The 24,907-nt window shown below is 38.8% G+C and overlaps 1 long non-coding RNA gene across 4 annotated transcripts in view; it reads right to left on the reverse strand.

Moving 5' to 3' along the window:
• Positions 1 to 24,907, reverse strand: part of LOC135322661 (uncharacterized) — a 262,019-nt gene that overhangs the window by 235,341 nt on the left and 1,771 nt on the right. For 3 of the 4 annotated variants that reach the window (XR_010383376.1, XR_010383374.1, XR_010383377.1), the window contains exon 2: positions 20,206 to 20,280. The exons of the other annotated variant lie outside the window; for it this stretch is intronic. This is a non-coding gene — a long non-coding RNA (uncharacterized LOC135322661). The remainder of the gene's footprint in view (positions 1 to 20,205; positions 20,281 to 24,907) is intronic. 4 annotated transcript variants of the gene reach the window in all.

Genomic DNA, 24,907 nt, shown 5'->3' on the forward strand with positions numbered 1-24,907 from the left:
AGTGTCTCCTTGGTAGTCAGACCCATGGAAAATAAATCCAAATATACACTTAAATGTATTATTGCTATAATAATGTGTAGTTTTGAATGATAATATGTTATTATACCATTATTGCTATTATAACAACACATTACACTTGTATAGGTTAAGTTCCTTTGTTTTATTCCTTAGGGTAGACTAAACAAAACAAACCTGAGGGACAAGTGATACAATACAGTTCTCTAAACATAATGATGGGCTTGTGACTTATACATGAGTCCTTCCTAAAAACAGAATGAGAACAAAGCTTAAGACCTGCTCCTTGAGGAACTTAGCTGAGTTACAGGGAAGACTTCACGCAGAGAGGGCAGTGGCACCGGTGTGGGTTAGCAAGAAGCACACACAGAATTGCTTTCCCTGGAGGACTTTAAAAATAGGCTGGCATGTCTGGGTGAGTGGAAATGTGCTTCTGCTGAAGGCCAAGCAGATGGACTTAGTGACCCCTCAAGGTCGCTTCCAGCCCTGGGACTCGGGTTTACAACCCCTGCTCAGGCATGAGAGCCCTGCTTCGCCCGAATGGCCTCACCTGTGTTCCCTGGCTGCCTTATCTCCATGGGTTACAGATGCTTCCCGCATCCTGCTACATCTAGAATCCTTGGGCCCAGCTCCTATCCAGATAGGGACCTAACTGCAATCTCTAGCAAGAAGATGGTTGTTCAGAAGCAAATTCAAAACATGAGGTCTGCAAAACCCAAATTAAAAGACATACTATAAGATGACTGACCTGTAATCTTTAAAAAGTCAATGCCATCTAAAACAAAGTAAGGCTGAGACACATTCTGGACTAAAGGAGAACAAAGGAAACTGAAAGGAAACTAAATTAATGGAAACTAAATGCAGTATATTATCCTGAATTGGATTATATAATGGGGGAAAGGACTATAAAAGACATAATTGGGCCAATAAATGAAGTTGGAATGTATTGTATCAATGTTCAATTTCCTGGATTTGATAACTATACTATGATTATGTAAGAAAATCCTTGTTCTTAGGAAACAGACACTGAAGTATTAAGCAGTAAAGATTAGCTAGGTAGCTGGATAGATAGAGATATAAATAAATACATACACAGATGATAAATAAAGTATGACAAAATGTTCAAAATCGGTGCATCTGAAAAAGGATCTACAGAAGTACTTTGTACTAATATTTAAACTTTTCTGTAAATTAGAAATTATTACAAAGAAAAAATTTCTAAAACTGGGCTCTAATGTTGGTACTATGACTTAGGTTTCACTCCCAGGATTCCTGCCTTCTTATCTGCTCCTAACCACTAGAAACCACGTCTATCTTGGCCAGCCTTGGACTCCTCCCCATTTTGTCCTAATCTCTGGGACTGCCACAGTTCTGCCTCTCAGCTTGTGTCCGCTGCTCACCCTTTCACGTCTCTAACTCCATCCCTTTAGGATCAGAATGATGGAGGTGAATCGGATTCAGGTGTCAGTGTGGGACGTGGTGAGAATCTGTCAGATTCTCTGATACACTCAGAAATTATGCTGACAGGATTTCCTAATCAATTTGTTGTATGTTATGAAAGAAAGAGTGGAGTTAAGAATGCCCTCCAGTCCTCTGGTTCAAGAAATTTGAGTTGCCATTTTCTGAGACGGAGACACGGAATGGGAGCAGGTGGCGAAGGATAAATCAAGGCTTGGATTTGGGGTATGCTACCTTTGAGATGCTAGTTAGACATTCAGGGAGAATGTTCTAGGCTGTTGAATATAAGACTCAATCTCATGGTTATGGATATAAATGTGAAAACTGTCCACTTAGAGACGGTACTGAATGCTATGTGACTTGATGAGACCACGAGGAATAGTGTGCAGGTAGGGAAGAGGTAGAAGAGAGTCAAGAACTGTCCCTGTTCAGTGAGACATGAGGACGAGAAGGACAACTGAGCAAAGGAGACAGAGAAGTAGCAGCCAGATGAGTGAGAGGAATACGGAAGTAGTGCTGTGCCTCAAAATCAAGCTGAGGTGTGGAATATCACGTGGAAATGATCAATGGTGTCAAAAGCTGCTGATAGCTTAAGTGGTGATTGCCAGTGTGTGGTAGGACTGAGTTTTTTGTTGTTGTTTTCTAACTCTGCCTTTCTGATAGAAAGCAGAACAGTAGTTGCCTAGGGTGGGGAAGGGAGGTCATGCAGATAATAAGAAAGGAATATCAAGGAGCTTCCGGGGTGACAAAAGTGTTTTCTATCTTATCTAGGGTGTGGGTCACACAGGTGTGAACACTCTTCAAAACTCATCGAACTGTACACCTAAGATCTGTGCATTTCACTGTGTGCAAATTACACTTCAATAAAAAATAAAAATAAATTCTATTTTTCATGTCTTTGCATTTCCAATATTACTATAATGAACATTCATTACTTTTATAATAAAAACTAAACATTTAGAACCGAAGGTTGGATTACTGCATATGTCAAACGTCTTTGAATTGTAAAGGTAAGAATTAGCAGGATATTATTTCTTCCCTCAACCAAAAGCCAGTGTAAATAATAATTGAATAGTGTACATAATGAAAATTTTGCCACGAATTTCCCTAGGGGAAACCCACCTCTGCAAGTGAAAAACTAATTCTTATAGATAAACCAGGCAACATCTACTTTGTCACAGGTCAAGACTGGACAGTTCAGGTGATGAGCGAGTTTTGCATTTCACAAATCCAAAGCAATGGAAGCTAATATCAAAATATAGTTTTGTGTCCTTGAGTAAGTCAGCTAAATTCTGTGTCCAGATTTTCTCCAAAATGGCAATAATGTCTGCATATATCAATCTCACAGTCTTGAGACAATTCTATGAGCTAATGATCATGAAAGCTATTTGGAAATCATACAGAATTTTGCAAGTTCAAGGCCTGGGAAATATTAATACAACCTAAGGCCATGGGCAGTTCCACTTATTTCAGTAAGCTTACAGGGAATCTTCCCACTGAAGGTAGACCTCAAAACCTCCTTCTTTCCTGGAAAAAGAGTGCAGAGCAAATGCCCCAATAACTGTGACTCTGAAACACTGGCTTTCTACAGCTAGTGAGTTTTTGCAGTACAATGTGAAGCTTGTATCTTGAGACTTTTCAAATGATCCCTTCCTCTCTTTTGCTGTACATCCTCCTCTGCCTCCATTCTCATTAGAATGAGAGATTCTTGTCTTCTTGTAAGTTAGTTGAGAAAGAAATTTAATTCATCTGAAAGGCATATGAACTTCCATGTTCAAAAATGAAATTTCTTCCTTCCCTTGTAAAACTTACTCCATTTCCTGTGTACAAAGCATCTCAGTACATTTCTATCATCTCCAGAAGCTGCATTTGAAAGATAGAAAATAATTAGTGTTTTTCTAGAATAAAAAAGCTGGACCAAAGAATTAGAGAAAGGACAAGAATAATACCAAGCAACTTGGTTGTGGGTCTTATCTTACTGGCAAATGGGTGTCATGGAAGGTTTTTTAAAAGAAGATTGACATAATTTTTAAGAAATAAGTGATGTGTTAGCAATCTTGATTCAGTCAGCAGAATAGACTGAAAGGGGTCAAGTAATAGAGAAGCTCCCAGATGAAAGTCTACTGACATGGTAGACCGTGAGGTCTTGAGGGCAGTGAGAATAGAACAGGAATAGGAAAGTCAGAAATAGAATACAGGCATGAAGAACATGAAAATATGGTTTAGGACATGGTGAGTTCAAGATCACAGTGAGATGCACACAGAAGCATCAGGCACATATAACCGAAAGTGCAAGGCTAGGAAGCAGAAGAATGGCTTCACGCATAATTACTTTGGGAAGAGCGTTCCATTCAGTGTGGTCATTGAGGGTCTGTAGAGTTGCCTTTACCAAAAGTGTATATGGATTCTATTTATTTAATAACACATTTAAGCTAAGATATCAGAAATATCTTTCAGGATGTAAACAATATTGAAAATTACTGAGCTACTTTACATTCTTTTTTCCGTATTTTTCAAAACCTTTTTTTTCCCATAGTCTTCAAAATTCAGTGTGCATATGTGTTTATCTGAATTTATGTGTGTACTTACAATGACATTATCAAGTTTTTAGTATATGCCAGGCAATGAATATAGCATTTTAGATATATTAATATAAATAGCTGAAACAATTTTGTGAAATAAGTATTATGAATATTATTCTCATTTTATGAGTTAAAAGTCCTAAGATTAAGTAACTTTTTTTCAAAACTATTCAGCACTTAAGTGTCTTTGAAAAGGTTATCTAACTTCTTTAAACCAAACATTCTCATCCTAGAGATCTTGAACTTAACTTATATTAAGATTTGTGGAATTTTTTTTTCCACTTTCTTTTCTGGAAAAAAAATTAAATGCTAAAGCTATTATTATCTAATAACTATCATGAGCAATTTTTCATATTTTAAAATAATATTCATATTATGATTGTAATGACTGTGCACTAGAATTCATATGAATATACAACAACTTATTTAATCATTTCTACTCACAAGTGGGCCTTTTGTATTTAACAACACAAATAACTGGCTCATCGGTTTGACTGGGTATGCAAAACTACAACAAAATACATGTTGAAAACTAGATTGATGATCTCAACTCCCAATATAGCTTTCCTTGGGGAACAGCAATATAGCTACAGCACTCCATCCCACACCACACTAATTGCCACAGTCAGTGTCTTAGCCCAGACATCAAAGAGACTTGGCAAAAGCCTCCATATCTGGCCAACATAGGCACAGTTGACAAATACAAAACCTTAGGAGCAGACCTGAAGACAGATATGCCAACTAAACACGGAAAATGATGCCAAGTCAGAACCTTCTCTTGTATCTGTCAACTCCACAGGTGGGCAATGAACCGGCATGCTCTGCTAGCATGTGGCATGTTTCCAAACCCAAGGCTTCTCTTCCAATTGAGAACCAATTAGGCTGAAAGTGCTTAACGATTAAATCCCTCCTCTTGGTATGTCCATAGTCCTACAAAATTCCAACGGATAATTACAGTAGGAGTAAAAGAGATCAGACTTACGAGTGCTTATAAAACACATCTGCAACTACCCAAGGCTATGTGATGTTAGTAGGATTATTGAGTACTCAGTGAGCACCTTTTCTCCTCTGCCTCCCATTGGTCTCACCCACAGGGATAATGGAGGTAGACAGATACAGAGTTCTAAGTGAAATATTGCACTATTAAGTTTAAGTTTTATGCACATAATCAGATATGGTACTCCAATAGATGAAAGTCAGTTATTCTAAATTGCATTAATTGCTTGGCTTGGGAATGAGTTTTCCTGAGATCTCATGAAGCAGACCTATCCCACATACCCCTCCATTTCTGGTCTCCATATCTTGGATACATGCCCAGCATAGTGAACTTCATTATTGTATAATAATATATATATGTATACTTTTTTTTCTAGCAGCAAGCTTAGTGGGAGGATTCTCAGAAATATATAACACATGACTGACAACCTCCTGGGATTTCCTAGGAAAGAAGTAATCTTAACAAAATTGGAAACTTTCCTGCACACCTTAGTCCTTTTACAACGTCAACGGTTCCCTTCATGGATCCTAAAAACCTATAAATTATTACAAAAAAAGAAAATGCTCATCCAGTCAAGATTCTGAAGAAGTGTCCAGAGACTTCTAGTAAAAGGTGACGATTTCTCTTCTGCCCCAACTCGATCCTAAACGGACATTCACCACAGCACCTATAGCACCTTACGGCATTTTTATTTTTGCATTCTGCACACACACGCATGTGTGTGTACACATGCAGACAATTACTGTTTCTAAAACTGTGGGTTTACAGAGCACCAATAGCAGACTCATGGGAGTGGAGTGGTTAATAAAGTACTTTCCTGGGACCTGCTCCAGCCAGTTCAGCTAAATTAGAATATCTGGAGAGTGGGAAGTGGGATTCAGTCAGACAATAAAATCTAATGACCACTGCTCTGAACTGTAATTCTCTAAAGCACAAGGAATAGAAGACATTTGGGATCAAAGGAAGGACTTTTGAGATCTACCAGGTTACTCCACCCAGGACACAGGTACTAGTCCATTCTGCCTACAAGGACCAGACCAGCCCCACTTGGCCTAAAAAGTCTCCAGCATCCCATTTGTCTTGTTAGAAATTCTTTCCCTTTGAATATGAAGCTCCTGGTGAGCGCAGTACACAATTTCTCATTCTCATTGTCTGGGAGAAGGTCTCTGAGCAAGAATGAAATTTGGGATAATAAAAGAATTGAGTTCCTAAGCTGTTTTAAGGAATTACCTTTAAGACTAATCACAAAACAATGTCCTAGTATAACGTAGACTGGAACTGCTTAAAATAGGAATGATGAATCTGGATTTCCTTACTTTCAATTCATTCAGTAATTCATTTACTCCCTCATTTATTCATTTTCAATTCAATAAATATTAATTGAGCACCTACCATGTACCAGGCACTGATAGAATGGCTAAGGATAAATTAGACAGACAAAAGTCTCTGCCCTTGTGTGGTGTAAATTTGGTTCATTTATTCACTCATTCATTTACTCATTCATTTGTTTAACAAATTTACTAAATACACTATTTGGAAGCAACTGTGATGTATATTACGAAGAATCTTTAGCCAAATTATGCACAGGCCATGCCCTCAAGCAGCTTTTAACCTAGCTGCTGTATCAGAGTTTGAAATAATTCTTTCTAGTACTGGGCAAAATAAAATAAATACTAAGCCCCAGAATGAAATTACTTCTGACATCTGAGGAGGGGTTTGAGCTAAGCCATAATGTGCAGCAGATTTTGTCACACAGATATGAGAAGAACATTCATCAGCTGAAATGAGAAAAGGCAAATATGAGTATCTAATATTTGAGAAAAGGTGTAATAGGATGAAGTTTTATAGAGTGGGCTTAAGAATTGGAGAAATAAACATCAGAACAGGTTGAAGAATAGCTGGCTAAAGATTTAGTCTACATTGCATCTCTATATGTATGTATTCTTTTTCCATTTATTCACTAATTACTTATTTAAAATATTCTTTGGGCACCTAATATGTACCAGATGTCATACTAGTGAATAAATATAAATGAGATCTGATCTACGCCCTTGAAGACCTCAGGGACCAAGAGAGAAACAGTGGGTACAGGGCACGTGTGCCACTTCTGCTCCTCTCACGCATGGATGAAATCACTAATAACATAGTACCCCTTTCTATGGAGCCTCTGAATGTTTTAAAACATAGTCTTCCATGCAGGCATTTCAAAAAAATCAATTTTAGTGTATGAGCCATATGGAGGAGGGCTGAGATTTCCCAGTCAAAGCTCCTCTCCATCAGCCAGATCCCAGAAGATCCCCCAACCTACCACAGATAAAAGAGCACAGAGGCACTGAGATTAGCACAGATCTGCAAGATCTTGTACCAATGCACAGACTTGTAAGAAATAATACATGGTTGTTACTTTAACTCACTAGGTTTTGGAGTGGTTTGTGATGCACAGTAGCAAAATGACAAAGAATCTGGCAATGTACTTGGGTTCTGCCATAACAAAAACTTTGTGTATGTGATATTGGCTTTGGGTCAGACCAATCAACAGAAGCTGGAATAATGGGGAGGAAACTGTTAAAAGAAACTGGAAAAATGGTGATGCATTCCATATAATGGTGAAACAATTGGTAAAAATGTCATGTATTGTAACTAAGAAGACAGAAGATGTAGTAATGAACTTTTGGACTTGAACAATGAGATTTCCCAGGCAAAACCTTCAAGGTGCCAAACAGCTCTTATTGGATGTATCTGATAAACTGCTATAAGGAGATGTTCTAAAGAAAAAAAAGAAAACTAGCTAGTTTATAAGCAGAACATAGAGGAAATAAAGAGGGTTCATGATTTTCTGGCAGAGAACATAAAACTTTTTCATCTCTAGCCTCTCTGGGAAGCAGAAAATTTCTCAAAATAAAATACCACCTGGGGACAAAAGATCAAATTACAGGTGTGGCTATAAGGCCCTGTGTAAAGATCTGTGAAAGAATTAAGGGAAAGCCTGGTAGAACTTCTCTGCAATACTGAAAGACTTTTAAAGTTGTGGCTTTTAGTTCATGGAATAAAATCACATCATATTCAAAGGAAATCCGCAGTGTTTTTAATTAGGCTGGATTGGCAATGTTCTGTTAGTATGGACTAAAAGGAATTGAGACTGTAGAAAAAAATGTCTCAAAATTGTAGAAAGACCTTTGTGCCCCCACCTCTCTACAGGCAGAAAGTAGAAATGCTTCCCAATGCCCTCTTCAGAAGGAGCTAAGGAGGGTGAAAAGGAAATGACATGCCAGAGAGCTGAGCCACAGAGGACCATGGACTGGGAGCCATTCCCAGAGAGCAGAACTGAAGTCTAATCAAAGAATATCCCCATGTCCACAGTAGGGGAAATTGGCAGAATTTGCACAGAAAAAGTTTGGGATTGCTATGGGTGACTGCTCTGTACATTCTTTTCTTTCCCTTTCCAAATGAGAGTATTAATACAGGTTATTCTGTTCTCATTTCATCACTATATGGTGGGTATACATAGTGTGGATAATTTTTTTTAGTGTGTAACTTTCTGAATCAAGAGGAATTTATATGAACCTGATGTAGATCATAATACTCTAGACTTCCAGCATGATGCCATGACTTGAGATATGGGAGGGTCTTGGGATGGGAGTGAACATATTTTCCATGTGACATCATGTTAGTAATTGTGGCCAGAAAACAGACTATGGCAGATTGTTTGAATTAGAGGCCCTAGGTTTCCATGCCTCCTTATATCCATGTTTTTTGGGAATGTTTTCTCATTCTAACCCTGGGCTTGACCAGTGACTTGTTTAGACCAATGAGAAAAATCTTATACCAGCAGAGACTTGAAGAAGTTCCTGTGCATTTCTTCCTTCTCTCTTTTGATCCCTGACATTGCCATTAGAACATACCTGGGCTAGCCTCCCAGAAGGAATGAGAGACACATAGAAAAGAACCTATTGTAGATGTGACAACTCCTAGTCAGCCTGCCAGCTGACTGCACTCGCCCAAGAGAACCTAGTCAAAGTGAGCTGAGCCTGGCCCAGATCAGCAAAACCACTCAGCCAATGTGTAAACTCATGAGAAATAATGGATACTAAGTTCAGGGTGGCATGTTACACAGCAAAGGCAAATTGATATAGATAGTATGTGAGATGAAATCTATTTGCCATCTCAGTACTAAAAACTCCCTTTAATTAGGCTAATTTGAAAAATATTCCCTATTAACAGGTTCATCTTGTAATGATACCATAAAATGTCAGCCAGATAGACACCTCTAACTTACAAACATTAATAAGAATAGCAGAGAGACTACTACAGTGTAAAAATTCAACAAGTCAGTGTCTGAAACCTTGAAAACAACCATGGTCAGAGATGTGATTATTCTATTTGCAGCCTCTTCACTATAGGATGATGCCCAAGGAGGCCACCCGTTCCTTAGGAATAAGGCTGGTTTAATTATATTTGGTAATTAGATATCTCTTTAATAAAAATCACACTTAGGACAAATGGGGGATTCTTAGTGGGATTAGAGAAGAAAGGATTGACCTATGAGGCATAATCAAAGGAGAAACCAACTAGTCTTATGGTCTGACTGTGGATGGGGAAGCATGAAAAATGAGGAATCAAAGATGGTAAGAACCCAGTAATTAATCTGCTTAGAAACCTTCGATGGATCTTTGGGAATTTCTGTGATATCCCTCTAAAGTCTAAGCTTCATGAAGGACTGGGTAATTAAAAATCATCATTATTATCCTCACAAAAGCTAACATCTATTGAGTGTTAATGTTTGTTACACACCAGGCAGTGTACTGAGAAATTTCCCTTCATTAATTGTCTTGTTCACTCTTTACAACAACCCCAAAAAACAGGAACTGATATTACCCCCATTTTATAGATGAGAAGCTGAAGTCTTGGGAGCTTGAAGTAGCTTACCCACGGTCAGCCTGCTAGGACACAGTGGAGTTTAGAGTTCAAACAGAGGTTTGTCTCTGACTGCAAAGCAGTTACACTTTTTTTTTTTTTTTTTTAATTGAAGTGTAGTTGATTTACAACGTTAGTTTCAGGTGTACAGCAAAGCGATTTAGTTACACACATACATACATATATTTTTTCTTTTCAGATTATTTTCCATTATATCTTATTACAAGAAATTGAATATAATTCCCTGTGCTATACAGTAGGTCCTTGTTGTTTATCTATTTGTCTTACTCTTAAACATTACCTATGCTACCTCTCATTAGAATACTTATTAGCTCCCCAGTGTCAATTCAGGTTTAGCAAATGGTAGATACAATACATATTTGCTGAATGAATGAATGGAAAAAATAAATAAAAAAGATAAATGAATAAAAAAATGAGTAAGAAAATGATAGTACCAATGACAGAGGGGGGAAAAAAACTGAGAGAAGGACCTTAAGGAAGGAGTAGGAAGACTTTGGACATTGTTATGCTAATAAGAAAATGACAATTCCTGCATATGTTCAAGAAGAAATTAATAGGATGGGATTTGAGAAAGAAATTAAATGAACATGGGTTTTTGACATTGTCAGTATAAAGGTAACCAGGTTATTTAAACAGGAGTGACTTTTGCAGATGTGGAGGCAAAAGGCAAAAACAGAGGGAAAGGGGGTCACCAAAACGAGCCAGTGGACAAGTTCTGGGAGTTTACTGCTAAGAAGGACTATTTCCCAGTCATGGTCAAATACAATCATACTATAAAGCATTCTTCCCAGGGTGCACCTGCTTCCATGTGCACTGACCCAAATTAGCAAGAACAGCTGAGAATTCATTGATTATGTCCCTACTTGTACTATTCACTGTGCCAGACCCTTTATATGCATTCCATAATTTAATCCTCACAGCAACACTTTGAGATTGATACCATTCCTTCCATTTTACGGGTGAGGCTCAGCCAGAGAATGATCGTTCAGGTAGAAAATGGCTGAGAGGTTCAAACTTCGATCTAACACTAAAAACCCTTTCTTATTTTCTTATACCATGCAGACAGAACTGCCAGGTTACTGACTGAAAGGGAAAAGTTCCCCCTTTTGCCTTCAATGGACAATGTTGAAGAAGAAACACCTCTAACACATTCCCCCTCTCCCCTCTAACACATTTCCAAGGAGAGAAAAGAAATTGAGTGGTTATTTCCAGTCAATTGAGTGATTATATCAGCAATTATTGATCCTTATACTTAATTCCAAAAAGAAAGAAATACACCCAACTTTGATTAAACTACCGCAACACCATGCAGACTATGAGACAGAGAAATAAAATAGCAGTGAGCTGCTTTTCTTTTCCAGCTCAGTGTCTTTATTCTTTTGCATCCTCAATTGATATCCAAACCACTTATTTTGCCCATGTCAAACTATAAGGTTTGACAAAGAATTTGGTCATCCTATTATAATCCCTTGCATGGCACAAAAGAGCATTCTCCATGAGGTGGATGCCAAGTCACATAAGGTTTTGGAGTGGAAAATTGGAGTCTTTCCCGCACCCATAGTTACATACTCTGGTGTTAATGGAAGGATTTCTCCAATCCTAATAAGGGCTGGGAGGGAGTCAAGAATCCCGTGACGAGCTCCCTGCAGAAACACAGTTTGCTTGTTGTCCAATAAGCTGTTAGTCTGACTTTTTCTTGGACTGACAGTATAGATTTCACTAGACATAAACATCCTCATTCCCCTGTTTAAAGTATTTTTATAAGCAGACAACTTCCACCAATGTTCTAAGGCACTTCTGACTTTCAACCTTCTTTAACTGTCATTTAAGGACATGCATTATGTCCTCTAACATTATAGATTTTGATAGCAAGAACTCTCTAAACAGGAGTTTCAGTGGTGGCAAGATAAAACTGAGAATAGAGTCTTAGTTTGAGGGACTTGTTATATAAAATAGGGTAAGGTAAACAATAGGAGGCAGATCCAGCTGTAGTTCTGACAGTCCATCAGAAGTGCAAACCGTTCTGGAAAGGGGTAGCTGTCCAGGCAGGCAGGCAGTGTCATAGTGGGTCAAAAAGTCAGGCAGGTAGAACAGGGTGATGAGCACTCCAGACACAGGTAATACAAACAGGTGGTCAGCACCGAGGGTTAGCCTGGCCCCAGCAGGGACTGGGCTTCAGGAACAGAACTCTAGTCATCAGGATATGGGGTGGGGGGATCTGTTGGTGACAAATGCAGGCCCCATTCTCAGAAGTACCAGGGTCTTGGAAAAGAAATAAAGACACAAGGGAACAGGACAGAAACTCTAGCAGTGATTTGACCTCATGAATGCGGAGGAGTTGGGCTTGTTAAGGAGATCATGCCTGATCAGAAGGAAAAATGAGGTCCTGAGCTCTGAAGCCAGATTTAGGGCAAGATGTCTCCCCAACCCCAAGTCTATGCTGGTCCTCAGCTTGCCTCACAGAGTCATTTTTGTGGTTTAGAGGGATTAAGCCAATCCTTATAGTGACTTATTGATAACACAACTTTTTATTTCATGCCAGGTTCAAGTCCAGAGCACTGAGCATGTAGAAGACACAATTACAACCATACGTAACTAAGTGTATTCTATGTGCTAGACACTAGTCTAGATGATTGACATGTAGTTTCTCATTTAATTGTATCCTAAGAAATATACACTATGACTCCTATTTGAAAGACAAGGAATCCAAGGCCAGGTAGGTGAAGTAAATTGTCCGAAGTCATGCATTTAATAAATGATGATGCTGGAATACAGATACAGACAGCTTAACAACAGAACCCAATCTTTAAACAATATTGCCAATCTTGTTGGTATACACTTTTTACAGCAACAATTTGCTGAATTCGTGTTATATGGCAAAGTCTATGCTAGATATTATAGGTACCATTAATGCCCTTAAGGAGCTTGGATTATAGTGGGAAGAGAGATGTATTAAAGATAGTAACACTTATTCCTGGGCCTGCTGGGAGGCTAGAGGGTGCTCTGAGAGCCCTTGACACTGGGACCAGACACTCCCTCAAAGTGAGACCTTCTGAGGGATGATTAGTGACAGAGGATTAGTGGTCATGAAAGCTAAGGATGGAGAGCAAGAGGAAAAAAAACCCCAACTTCCTCAAAGTCCCAGACGTAAGAAAAAGCTTGATTTCTTTCAAGTTACTGTGGACAGGAGTGAAGGGTATATAAGAAGGTGGGAGGAAGAGATAAGAGATGTCACCAGAGAGATGGGCAGAGCCTCATTATGCAGGAACAGGGAGGCCACATTCAGAAGTCTGAATTTCACTCCAATGAAAAAGTCAGAAAGGAGTTAAGAGGAGAGTCACGTGACCAGATGTGCATTTTGAGAAGACATTCTGGTTTCTGTGTAGAGAGAATAGATAGATGGACAGATGGACAGATGGACAGATGGACAGAAAACCAACTCTTGCTCTTCATACTCCATGAAACCAGTCCCAGTAGGTTAAACTGCTCCTGTAGCCCGCCTGCCCCTTCGTCTTCTAGTAGGGCCTAGAGCACAGAAGACAGCCCCAGAGGCCAAGTCTACCAGCAGCAATGCTATCACATGGAAACAATGAGTGGTTTTCATTTAATGATGGTTTCCTTCCATGCTCAGCATGGCCCCTCATGCTCCCATCCCCAGCCAGGTAGCCCTCACTGGTTTCTGAGTCTCCATGCCCAGGTTTTATAGCTCTGACAGGCCATCTACAACCCTCCAAGGCTACTCAAGTAACTGTAAACGTATGTTTTCTGCTCTCCCCACATCCCTGCAGTAGACCCACAGACTGTGGCTCAACACAGAGGAAAAAAAGTCCAGAAGAGGTCTGGAATGTTCATTGTAATCCCAACCACACAAAAGGTCTTGGTCTAATGTGATAAGTCATACCTTCGACATCTGTCAGGGGAAGAATTGAAAGGGCCACATCTCTTGTTCTGTGTGTGGCCAAATGGTTTTCTCCCAGCACTAAGCAAGCCCATTTGAGGCACAGGTTGGCCAGGGTCAATTCCTTTACCATCACACACATTTCAACAATCCAGGTGCTCATGGAATATAAAGTTCTATAACCGACAACAAAGAGAGAGCTTTGAAGAGCCTTTTAGAAGGAATTATGTCTACAAAATCCTAATTGTTGCACTGACCTTATGCCTCTCTTGTGTTCCTACCACCTTCTTTGTTACAGTTATGTACCTTCCCTACACTTTTACCCCATCTTATCCTCCATGCAGAGGACCAAATAGGAGGGAGGGGCCTACAGTAGTTGCTCACTTTGGGTACCTGTAGGCAAAGCAAGAGGTGATGATTTTAGTTCTTTTTCACAAGATCATGCAGCCTAGAAAAAGAAAGGGCAAATGTTTAGAAAGAATAAAACAAGCAACAGGTTAGACATTTTCACTCCTTCTCTGTAAGACTAAGTTATTTTTATTAGCAAGATTAGTTTAGAAAACTTTATAACCACTGTGACTACAAAAAATGATGCAATATTAGCATCATACCAAAACGACAGATGTAAATGCCAGTAGAGAGAACACTCAGAATAGCGTAAAGGGCCCTAAAAATGTAAAGATCCATGATGAGATTTCTCATTAGTCCCATGTAGCTATGACATCGCACCTGTAGTCAATATTTTGTCATCCACATTCAAAATAGAGCTGATTTAAGAACAAACAAACAAATAAGCAAGCAAACAAACAAAATAAACCTTCACTCAGTTTCCTGAAATAGAGAGAGGGAGGAAGGAAAGGAAAAAGAAAAAGAAAGGAGGGAGGGAGAGAGGGGGAGAGAGAGAGAGAAAGAAAGAAAGAAAGAAAGAAAGAAAGAAAGAAAGAAAGAAAGAAAGAAAGAAAGAAAGAAAGAAAGAAAGAAAGAAAGAAAGAAAGAAAGAAAGAAAGAAAGAAAGAAAGAAAGGAAGGAAGGAAGGAAGGAAGGAAGGAAGGAAGGAAGGAAGGAAGGGAAGGGAAGGGAAGGGAAGGGAAGGGAAGGGAAGGGAAGGGAAGGGAAGGGAAGAGAAGGGAAGGGAAGGGAAAGGGAAAGGGAAAGGGAAAGAAGGAAAGAAAGAAAGGAAGGAAGAAAGGAAGGAAGAAAGAAAGAAAGAGTCTAGCCACCGATCAGGCTAAGGTGATGGGATAAAGCCCATGCACTTCATTCACACAGGAATGTTCCTGGGCTCACATTTGGAGTCAATTTACTTATATTTTAGGCAAAACTTTAGAGAGATGATGGTCTACTTTCCCAGTTCAAGGTATCCTGGAGGCAGCAGGTCACCAGGGAGACACACACTGGCAGCATGAAAAAGTGAAAGCTGGCAGCCCAAGAGTTGATGAAGATGGAAAAACTCTGAAAAGTTGATACCAGAACCCTAATATAGAGCTCTGCACTCAACAGGCTCTATTACAGCCTGTTAGAATAATTTATGATTGAGTCAGAAAGACAAGATCGAATTAGAATGTTCTATTTAATAAAGCAAGGAAATATATATACATTTTCAAAGATGTTCACCAAAAATAGTTTAAATGAACCTATTTTTATACATATGAACCTTGTAACCAGAACAACTCATTTCCTTAATATTCTAGATGGAAAGTTAACATTTTACTGTACATTGGTTATGTCCTAATTTCAATCTCAAACTACCTGCCCCTCACTGACCAGGGAGACACATTCAGGAAGCACAATGTCATTATGCTAATACTGCCCTAAGCTTAACAAAATTAGGTAAATGTGCTGCCACCACCCCCAAAATAGAATCACACATTGCTACCCCAGCCCCAAATATATGACTCCAGAGTTATCTATGCCCCTGCCTGCTGCCAGTCATAACCAATATATTTTAGTGTATGTGCTGATCAAGTTTAAATCTGATTTTAGCAGACCACTTAAGAAGACATCCCTCTAGCATTTTGTGATTCAATTTATCTTTGAATCCCTTGAGTCAGAATCTCAAGAAATCACATCACTTGAACCTTGAAGAGAAAGACAACAGATTGACTGGGACCTAGAAGATGGAGCAAGAACCTACAGAAATAAGATTTTGCACGAGTCTTTTCACAAACATTAACAGTGGAAAAATCAGGGTCACCAAAGCCAGAGCAAACTAGAGATAAGAATGCTGTACTAATGGTCAAGGTTTCTAGACACCATCAATATTGAAGTGAGAGTGAAAAGGAATAAAAGAAGACAAAAGATAAGTGTACAAACACCAGGAATCACCATCCACTTGGGGACAGCATGCCAAATTTTTTAGCACAGTGTCAAGGAGGAAAGAACCCCACAGAGAAAAGGTTTGCAAGGTCATTCATAAAGACTCATGGGCAGTGCTATAGGTTGGAGAAAGGGGGTGTTTCAGACAGGATAATGCTATAGTGAACAACTTCCACAGTTCAAAGCTTAAAACAACAAAGGTCTCTTTCTTTCTCATGACACATGTCCACGTCCACGGTGGGTCAGCTGGGGCTCTGCTCTATGTTGCCTGCTCTCCTCACCCTAGGATCTCGGCTAACAAACCAGCTGTTATCTGGTCATTACAGTTTATAGTGACAGAAGGAAGGAGAGGAAGTAGTAAAGCATGTGTTGACTTCTAGGACCTCTACCTGGATGACATTTTGGAGGGAGGGAGGTAATTACGATTTTTAAAAAATTTTATTTAATTTTTATTTTTTAAATTAATTAAAAAAATTTTCAATGGAGGTATTGGGGACTGAACCCAGGACCTTGTGCATGCTAAGCATGCACTTTACCAGTGAGGTAGACCCTCCCCTCCCCTGACGACTTTTAAGGGAGTAGGAAGTACAACCGTCCTGCAGAGGGGCTTCCAATATTGATGCACTGGATTGTGGTCACTGGAGGCAGTTGGGTAAAAAAAGACAAGCTGTCCACCAGAGATCAGGGGTCTTCACACTTGAGCATACGTAAGAACCCTGTGGAGGGTTTATTAAAACACAGCTTCCTGTGCCCCAGCCCCAACCGTCCTAATTCAGAGATCCTGGGTGGAGCCCAAGAACGTGCCTTTCTTTTCATACAGGCACGCCTCGTTTTGTGCTTTGCTTTACCGCACTTCCCAGAGTCTACATTTTTTACAGATTGAAGGTTTGTGGCAACCCTGCCCAAGCAGGTCTATCAGGACCATTTCTCCAACAGCATTTGCTCACCTCACAGCTCTGTCATGTTTTGGTAATTCTCGGTAATTCCTGCAATATTTCAAACTTTTCTATTATTATTCTATTTGTTGTGGTGATCTGCGATGAGTGATCTTTGATGCGACTATTACAAAAAGATTACATCCTGCTGAAGGCTCAGATGATGGTCGGCATTGTTTTAGCAATAAAGCATTTTTAAATTAAAAAAAAAAAAAAAAGAATGTGCCGTTCTCACAAGCCCCTAGGCGATTCTGACGTTGCTGGTCCACGGACCATACTTCGAGTAGGACGGATGCAGAGCCATTGCTGGGAAGCAGCTGCCCAGACATGTGTCCCAGCTTCACCCTTGCATCCAGGTGGGGCCAAATAACAAGTTCTCACCAAAGAAATATGAACAAAAACATGGTGTGTCACTTCTTGAATTAACGTGGTTAAAAAGCCTTTTTTCTCCCACTTCCTTCTTCCGTCTGTGTTCTCCATGTTGATGCCCGCGGCAATGTTACAGCTCATGTTTGAAGTTAAAGCCTTCATCAGCCTGAGCCACCTTCCCCCCACTGACAAGAAGCACCTGCATCAGATTACTGTGGGGAAAAGAATAAATTTCTATCATGTGAAACCACAAAATCTGGGGGTTTGTTTTTCACAGCAGGTCATATTACTTTAGCTAACAGGGGAATGGGAAGAGGGCAAGAGACTCTGGACCCCCTGCTCTATATTTGTCATTTTACTCTCCTTCAATTACGTGAGAAACCTCTTCTGCCTCCTTAACTTCTTCAAATGTCACCTCCTTTTGTCCCCCTTTACTGTATCTGTTTTCTTCTCAAACTCACTGTGGTAACAGATAAAATTAAATGGATTAGGATTATGAGGTGGAAACACTCAGAATCATTTTAATTCCTGCCTAAGGTACTATCTATAATTTGCTTATTTATAGTTTATTCATTCATTTAACAAAGCCCAACTCCATGCCTACTTATATATCTAAGACAATCCTGTTTCCAAAAACGGCATGAGTGTCGCCCCGGTCCCTCCCATAACCATGGTGGATATTGAAAATATAGAAGTGCTTTTTCTCACTGAGTCCTGAGGAAAAGCCTCCAAATCCTTTACAGCAGGGTGCTTCAAATAGCCACTACTAATAAATCCATAATGGTGGTTTTACCATGAAGGGATAAAAAGCAATATGTATCCAAGTCATTTCTATTTCTATCACTTGTATCAATATATGGATTTTCCCAAAGATGTTGCAAGAAAGTTTGGTCTCCTGTGGTCACTCAATCTACTTCTAATATGTTTTCCTGAGTAATGGAAGCTGTAAAGGCCAAACTACATTTGCAGCTAAGTTTCCACATGGACTTAGGTTCCACCAAGCAGATATACCACACAAGACTTGAAATGCAGAACTCAGCACTGTGAGATAGCAGTCTTATATGAAGAGACTGGGCCTTCTGGCAGACACAACTGCAGAAGTGTTTGGTTCTTCTAAGGCATTGTGAAGAAGGTTCTACAGGCCCGGATCTTGCATCAAAGTTATAGATCAACAGGTATCTGAGGCAGTCGAATTTCTCTTAGCAAGTCCCTGGTATGGTTGAGCAATTCATCAGGCTACATTGTTCCTTAGTGAGCAGGTTCTGCCCTTAGATCCAGGCAAGAGGGGCTCCTATTCTGGGACCAACACTTTAGAGGCTCTTACTCCGGCCACTGCCTCCCAAACGCAGAGTGAGAAGTATGTAGGGCCAACCGGACACACTTAACCGGAGTTCTAGCCCCAGACTGTGCCCCAGGAACATGGACCTGAATTCCTTACCCAAAGAGCCCTGAGCTTTCTTCCAGGATCTTTGTGGGACTCTTTCCTGAGGCCATTCTTCTGAAAGTGTACCACACTACCCATGTGGACACCTTTAGATCTGAGAGTGGCCGCAGAGTGGCTTGTTGCCAGGGGTATAGATAGATCTTGGACCTGTGGGCTCTAGCATCCACACATATGCAGACGAGTGTCTCTTGTAGCCCATGGAGTCAGAGATGGGAAGAGAAGGACTGAGAGCCTGGGCTGGGGGCTGAGATCATGCTTTCCCCATGCCACTGTGCTTTGGTGAGGAACCCCAAGGAGTCTGAGAATTCGAGTTAATCTTGACTTTTCGGGTCATTTCAAAGGTAAATTTCCCAAGGTGTGAACACAGCACATATTTAATTTAAGTTTGAAGCGTATGTCTAAATTTTAAGTATTTAGACATGTTATGTGGGTATCTTCTTGAGCTCTTGCCCCAGATCCCACAAATTCTTGTAGCAGGACTATTTAGTTCTCTAGCCTCTGATATGCTCTGTAAGCTACTTTATGCTCTGTAATAAATCCCTTTCTGTCTAAACTACCCAGAGTGTATTTTGTTCTCTAAAGCCAAGAACTCTGCTTGTTATGCTTCCCTAGATGCTTAGAAAGGGGCTGTATTTTCCTTTTCTTGTAGATAAGTCTACATGAAGTCCAAGAATATGGTTCTCTTTCGGTATCAACCATAGCTTCTAATTGTTGTGACTCTTCCTGATCCCAAGGCTCTGCACTACAGTAGAGAAAGTATGGAAGGTTGGATGAGAGCCTGGGTTGAAGATTCAGCTCTGACCCTTACCACGTGTGCACTCTGAACAAGCCATTTGTAATCTCTCTGAACGCTAGTTTCTCATCTGAGAATTGAACAAGATAGTGCGTGTGCCTATCTTTCATTGACCAGCAGCATTCAGATGCAACACTGACATTTCTAATGCTCGAACTAAAGAAAAGAGTTAATAATAACTGACTCCAGAGGTATATCTCCTGTGGTGTATTTTCAGATGCTTTTTCTTTTGTTTACTTCAAAAACCTCTGCTCCAATCACTTCCCTCTGGAAAACTAATTCCACTGACCTCACTTATGACTCCATTAGGAAATACTTCTAGAAAGTCATTCAAATGTTTCCATTTGCCAATTCCATTTTGGTACTTTGAGTTCGAACTCCTTATGCTGCAGGAAACCATTTTCTTCCTTGCTTTCTATTTAAACTCTTCAACACTCGTCAAGCATTATTATGTCATACTCACGCTACTCAGGGATTTAATCACACACTCCATCCACTTCAAGACATATTCATTTTCTGGAGTATCCAATGACACGATCTGCAATAGCAGAGATAAGGTTTCAAGCATTTAAGGTCCTCTTGGGTTTTCTTGACTTTCTGAATCTTAAGGAATCTTTTTGAGTTAGTCCTGTAGCAATGCAAGCTTAAATAGCTTTCACAAAATGTTATGTTTCCTTTCCATTATATTTTTCAGATTAAGAAACTACTACAACAGTAGCCCTATGCTAGCAGGAAGATAAGCTTTTTGTGCCTCATAAACTTGGAAAAGGGAACACACAAAAGTCATTTTATCGTAATCCTTCAGTTCTGTATCTAAAAATCCACGATGGCATGAGCAAGAACTGCATCAGGTGATTTCTATTTTTGAAAGATTTTTCTAGTTTCTAATAGTCAGTGTAAAGTTGCCCCCCACCAAATGTGATTGGAATTGTAGAACCATTGAGATGTGGCATCAAACTGTTGAAACTCCATAGAACCTTAGAGAAAGTGCTTTAAATTCTGGAAACACTCGATACACCTGTAGCTGGGAGCTTGGGCATGTTGGCTCCATCCTTATCCTCCTTCAGTTCAGCTCTCTGTGAGATGGGGAGACTGAGCCCTGCAGTCTGTTTCCCAGGATCCTGTATCAGCTGTCTTCTGGCTGAGTTTTAACAAAGCAAGACACTGGAAGGAGATAGAGAAGCCAGGGCATTTCTCCTCCTGCCTCTCTAGGGAGGCAGCTTCTCAGCAGTGGCCTCTCCTCTGCTGCTCCAGGTCCTTGGTTCCCTTGCTTGACGGGTTTGTTAATTCCGCCTTCCGTCTGACAACCCTCTAGGCAATAATACTGCTACATGTTTCATCTTTCCAGCCTACAGATGGTAGCGGTTTTCTGCTGTTTAACTTTGTATTACTTTACCATCCGCTCTGTGGTTCTCAGATATTCCATTACCTTTGTAATAACTTTCCTGAATTCACTTCACTCTATTGAAAAATCTTAAAGCAATTTCTGTTTTCCTGGTTAGACTCTGACTGATAATATAATTCACTGAATTTTGAAACAATGCACATAATTATTAGTGCACCAATAAGAATGTTAATGAACTTGGGTAGGATAAGTCACCTTACAGACTTCTTAGGACCTAACATGAAGTGAAACATAAATTGTGGAAAAACTGCCCCAGCAAGAAGAGATCAATGGAATATAAGGTAACAGTGTAATCTAGGGACTTGATGGTCAATTTTTTTTTCCTTCCAGGTAAAATAATATCTAGGTAAGTAGTGAATGCAACAACAGTTACTGACCTATTTAAAATTCTGAACTTAGGCCAATAGGCTTATTATCTAGTATGGACTGCATTAAGATGTTCATTACAACAGCTCACAGTAACACCTGAAAACATTATGTCTGACTTGTTAACAAAACGAATGCCAAATATGTAAACCAGCACGTGGAAACATTTGATTTCATTTTGATCTCATTCTTTCATTTATACATTGAGTACCTACTGTATACCAGTCATTCTTTCTAGGTCCTATAAATACACCCCTGAGCACATTAGAAAAACCTATCCCTTACTTGCGTGGAGTTTATGGTCTGGAGGAGGTGGTGGCAGTGTTTGGACCAATATCAACCAACAGTTTAAAAACCTCAGAGGAAAAACAGCCAATCCCCCCTTTCTTTTTCTAAGTCTAATCTGTCATCTTAAATCCTAAAATGAAAAAAAAAAAAACAGATGATCTTCTTACCTTCTAAAATATAATAATATATAAGGGAATTAGATTTGAAGTTTGGCAAGTTTTGATTTGAGTTCAGGCTCTTTACTTTCCTGGCTGTTTAAATTATCACGTTTATCAAGGATTTCTCATATAGGCTCCCTAGAGTAATTCTAAAAATAGAAAATTCACTCCTGGGCATATATCCAGAAGGAACCCTAATTCAAAAAGACACCTGCACCCTAATGTTCATAGCAGCACTGTTTACAATAGCCAAGACATGGAAACAACCTAAATGTCCATCGACAGATGACTGGATAAAGAAGATGTGGTATATTTATACAATGGAATACTACTCAGCCATAAAAGATGACAACATAATGCCATTTGCAGCAACATGGATGGCCCTGGAGAATGTCATTCTAAGTGAAGTAAGCCAGAAAGAGAAAGAAAAATACCATATGATATCCCTCATATGTGGAATCTAAAGGAAAAAAAAGAAGACAAATGAACTTAAACATAAAACAGAAACAGACTCACAGACATAGAATACACACTTGTGGTTGCCAGAGGAAGGGGGTGGGAAAGGACAGACTGGGAGTTCAAGATTTATAGATACTGACAGGTATATATAGAATAGATAAACAAGCTTATACTGTATAGCATAGGGAAATATATACAAGATCTTGTAGTAGCTCACGGTGAAAAGAGTATGAAAACGAACATATGTATATTCATATATGACTGAAAAATTATGCTGTACACCAGAAATTGACACACATTGTAAACTGACTATAACTCAATAAAAAAAAATAGGAAATTGTGTTGAGAATAGAGATATTTAAGTTTGGAGAACTGAAATAAGTTTTTCATTTCATTTACTTTCATTTGATTTTTGCTTTTCAGCAATTGACCATGATGTGCTTGTGGATTCATTGTTTTTGTTGTTGTCATTGTTTTTAACAAATTTGGGAAATTTTAGGTCATTAATTTTTCAGATATATTTTTCTGCTTTATTCAGTATTTCTACTTCTGTGACTTTAATTACACTTTTATTAGACTGGTTTATATGGTCCCATGACTCATTAAGAATATACCATTTTTTAAAAATCTTTTTTGTCCCTGTTCTTCAGGTTGGATAATTTCTATTTTTCTATCTTTAAGTTCACTGACTTTTTTTTTCAGTATCCAATCTACTATTAATATAATCCGATCAATTTTTAAATTTTAGATAGTATACTTGTTAGTTCTAGAATTCTATTTGGTTTTCATAGTTTCCATTTTTCTGATGAGATTTACTACTCTACATTTCCTAAAGACATCTTTTCTTTTAAATTCTTAAATATATTTATAATAGCTAATTCAAAATCAGTATCTCTAATTTCAACAACTAAGTCATCTGGGATCTGTTTCTTTTGGTTGGTTTATTTTCATGATTACTGTTCACATTTTTCTCTTTCTTCATATATTACACAAGACATTTAAGACAATACATTATAGTGAGTTTGATTATATTATCTTCCTTAAAAAGCTATTAAGTTTTGTTCTTGCAGGCAGTAAAACCTCTTTATTAAAAAAAAAACTGCTTTTATGATCTCACAAACTGCCTCCTATTCCTTTAAATACCTCTGACATATTCTTTCTGCCATAAATATTATCATGACTACAGTCAAAGGAAAAACGGCTATACAAATGCTCAGCAATTCAGAAGTCATGAGTGTTAGAATTTAAAATCCATTTCATCCTTTTATTTCAAGGTTAGCTTCTATGTGGAGAACTCACTGTACAGATTTGCATATATATTATTTTGTATTACCTATAAAAATCATATTCTGAAGAAAGCAATATAAATTTTAAGTGTAAACAGCCTTAACAAAATCAGTTTGTAAGAACATCTTAGTTTAAAAAGCTTAGTTTGTAAAAAATAAAAATAATCTAAAACAATTCCAGGGAAGGAGTCTTAACACGTTCACGGCAGCTGAATTAGAGGAAATAAGAACACTAATTTGGAGGTAAAGGAAACAAAACTACTTGGCAATCTCTGTTTGATTGACATATGTATAAGGATTAAGTGAGCCCATATTGAACACCTGTTCTATTCCAGTTTGAGCCAAAGATTTAATAGTATTTTTGTTGTTGTTTTAAAAAGAACATATTTGTTGGAAAAACTCTTAGATACTTAAAAGTATAAAGAAAAAATTTCAGTCTTCTCAGAAATAAATGCCTGAACATGTTAAGTTATTTCCTTCAAGTTTTGATATGTATGTATAGTGTATATATGTGTGTCTGTGTGTGTACTGGGTAAAAATCACATATATATAACAAAACTGGAATGATGCTCTCAATATAATGCTTTATCTTATTTATGTCACTAAAAACATTACATGGACTTTTCAACAAGATTAAATGGCCTTTGAGAAATGTGATCTTTAGACGGCCAACAGGCACATGAAAAGATGCTCAACATTGCTAATTATTAAAGAGATGCAAATCAAAACCACAAGGAGGTATCACCTCACACCAGTCAGAATGGCCATCATCAAAAAGTTTACAAATAATAGATGCTGAACAGGGTAGGGAGAAAGGGAAACCCCCATACACTGTTGGTGGAACTATAAATCGGTGCAGCCGCTCTGGAAAACGGTATGGAGATTCCTTAAAAAACTAAAAATAGACTTACCATATGATCCAGCAATCCCACTCCTGGTTATACATCCAGAAAAAACAAAAATTCTAATCTGAGAAGATATGTGCACCCCGATGTTCATAGCAGCATTATTTACAATAGCCAAGACATGAAAACAACCCAGGTTCCAATCAATAGATGATTGGCTTAAGAAGATGCCACACACACACACACACATATATACACACACACACACACACACACATACACAATAAAATATCACTCAGCCATTAAAAAAAGAAATGAAATATTGCCATTTACAGCAACAGGGATGGACCTAGAGAAT

This window comes from Camelus dromedarius, chromosome 12 (assembly GCF_036321535.1).
Source record: "Camelus dromedarius isolate mCamDro1 chromosome 12, mCamDro1.pat, whole genome shotgun sequence".
Classification (NCBI taxonomy): domain Eukaryota; kingdom Metazoa; phylum Chordata; class Mammalia; order Artiodactyla; family Camelidae; genus Camelus; species Camelus dromedarius.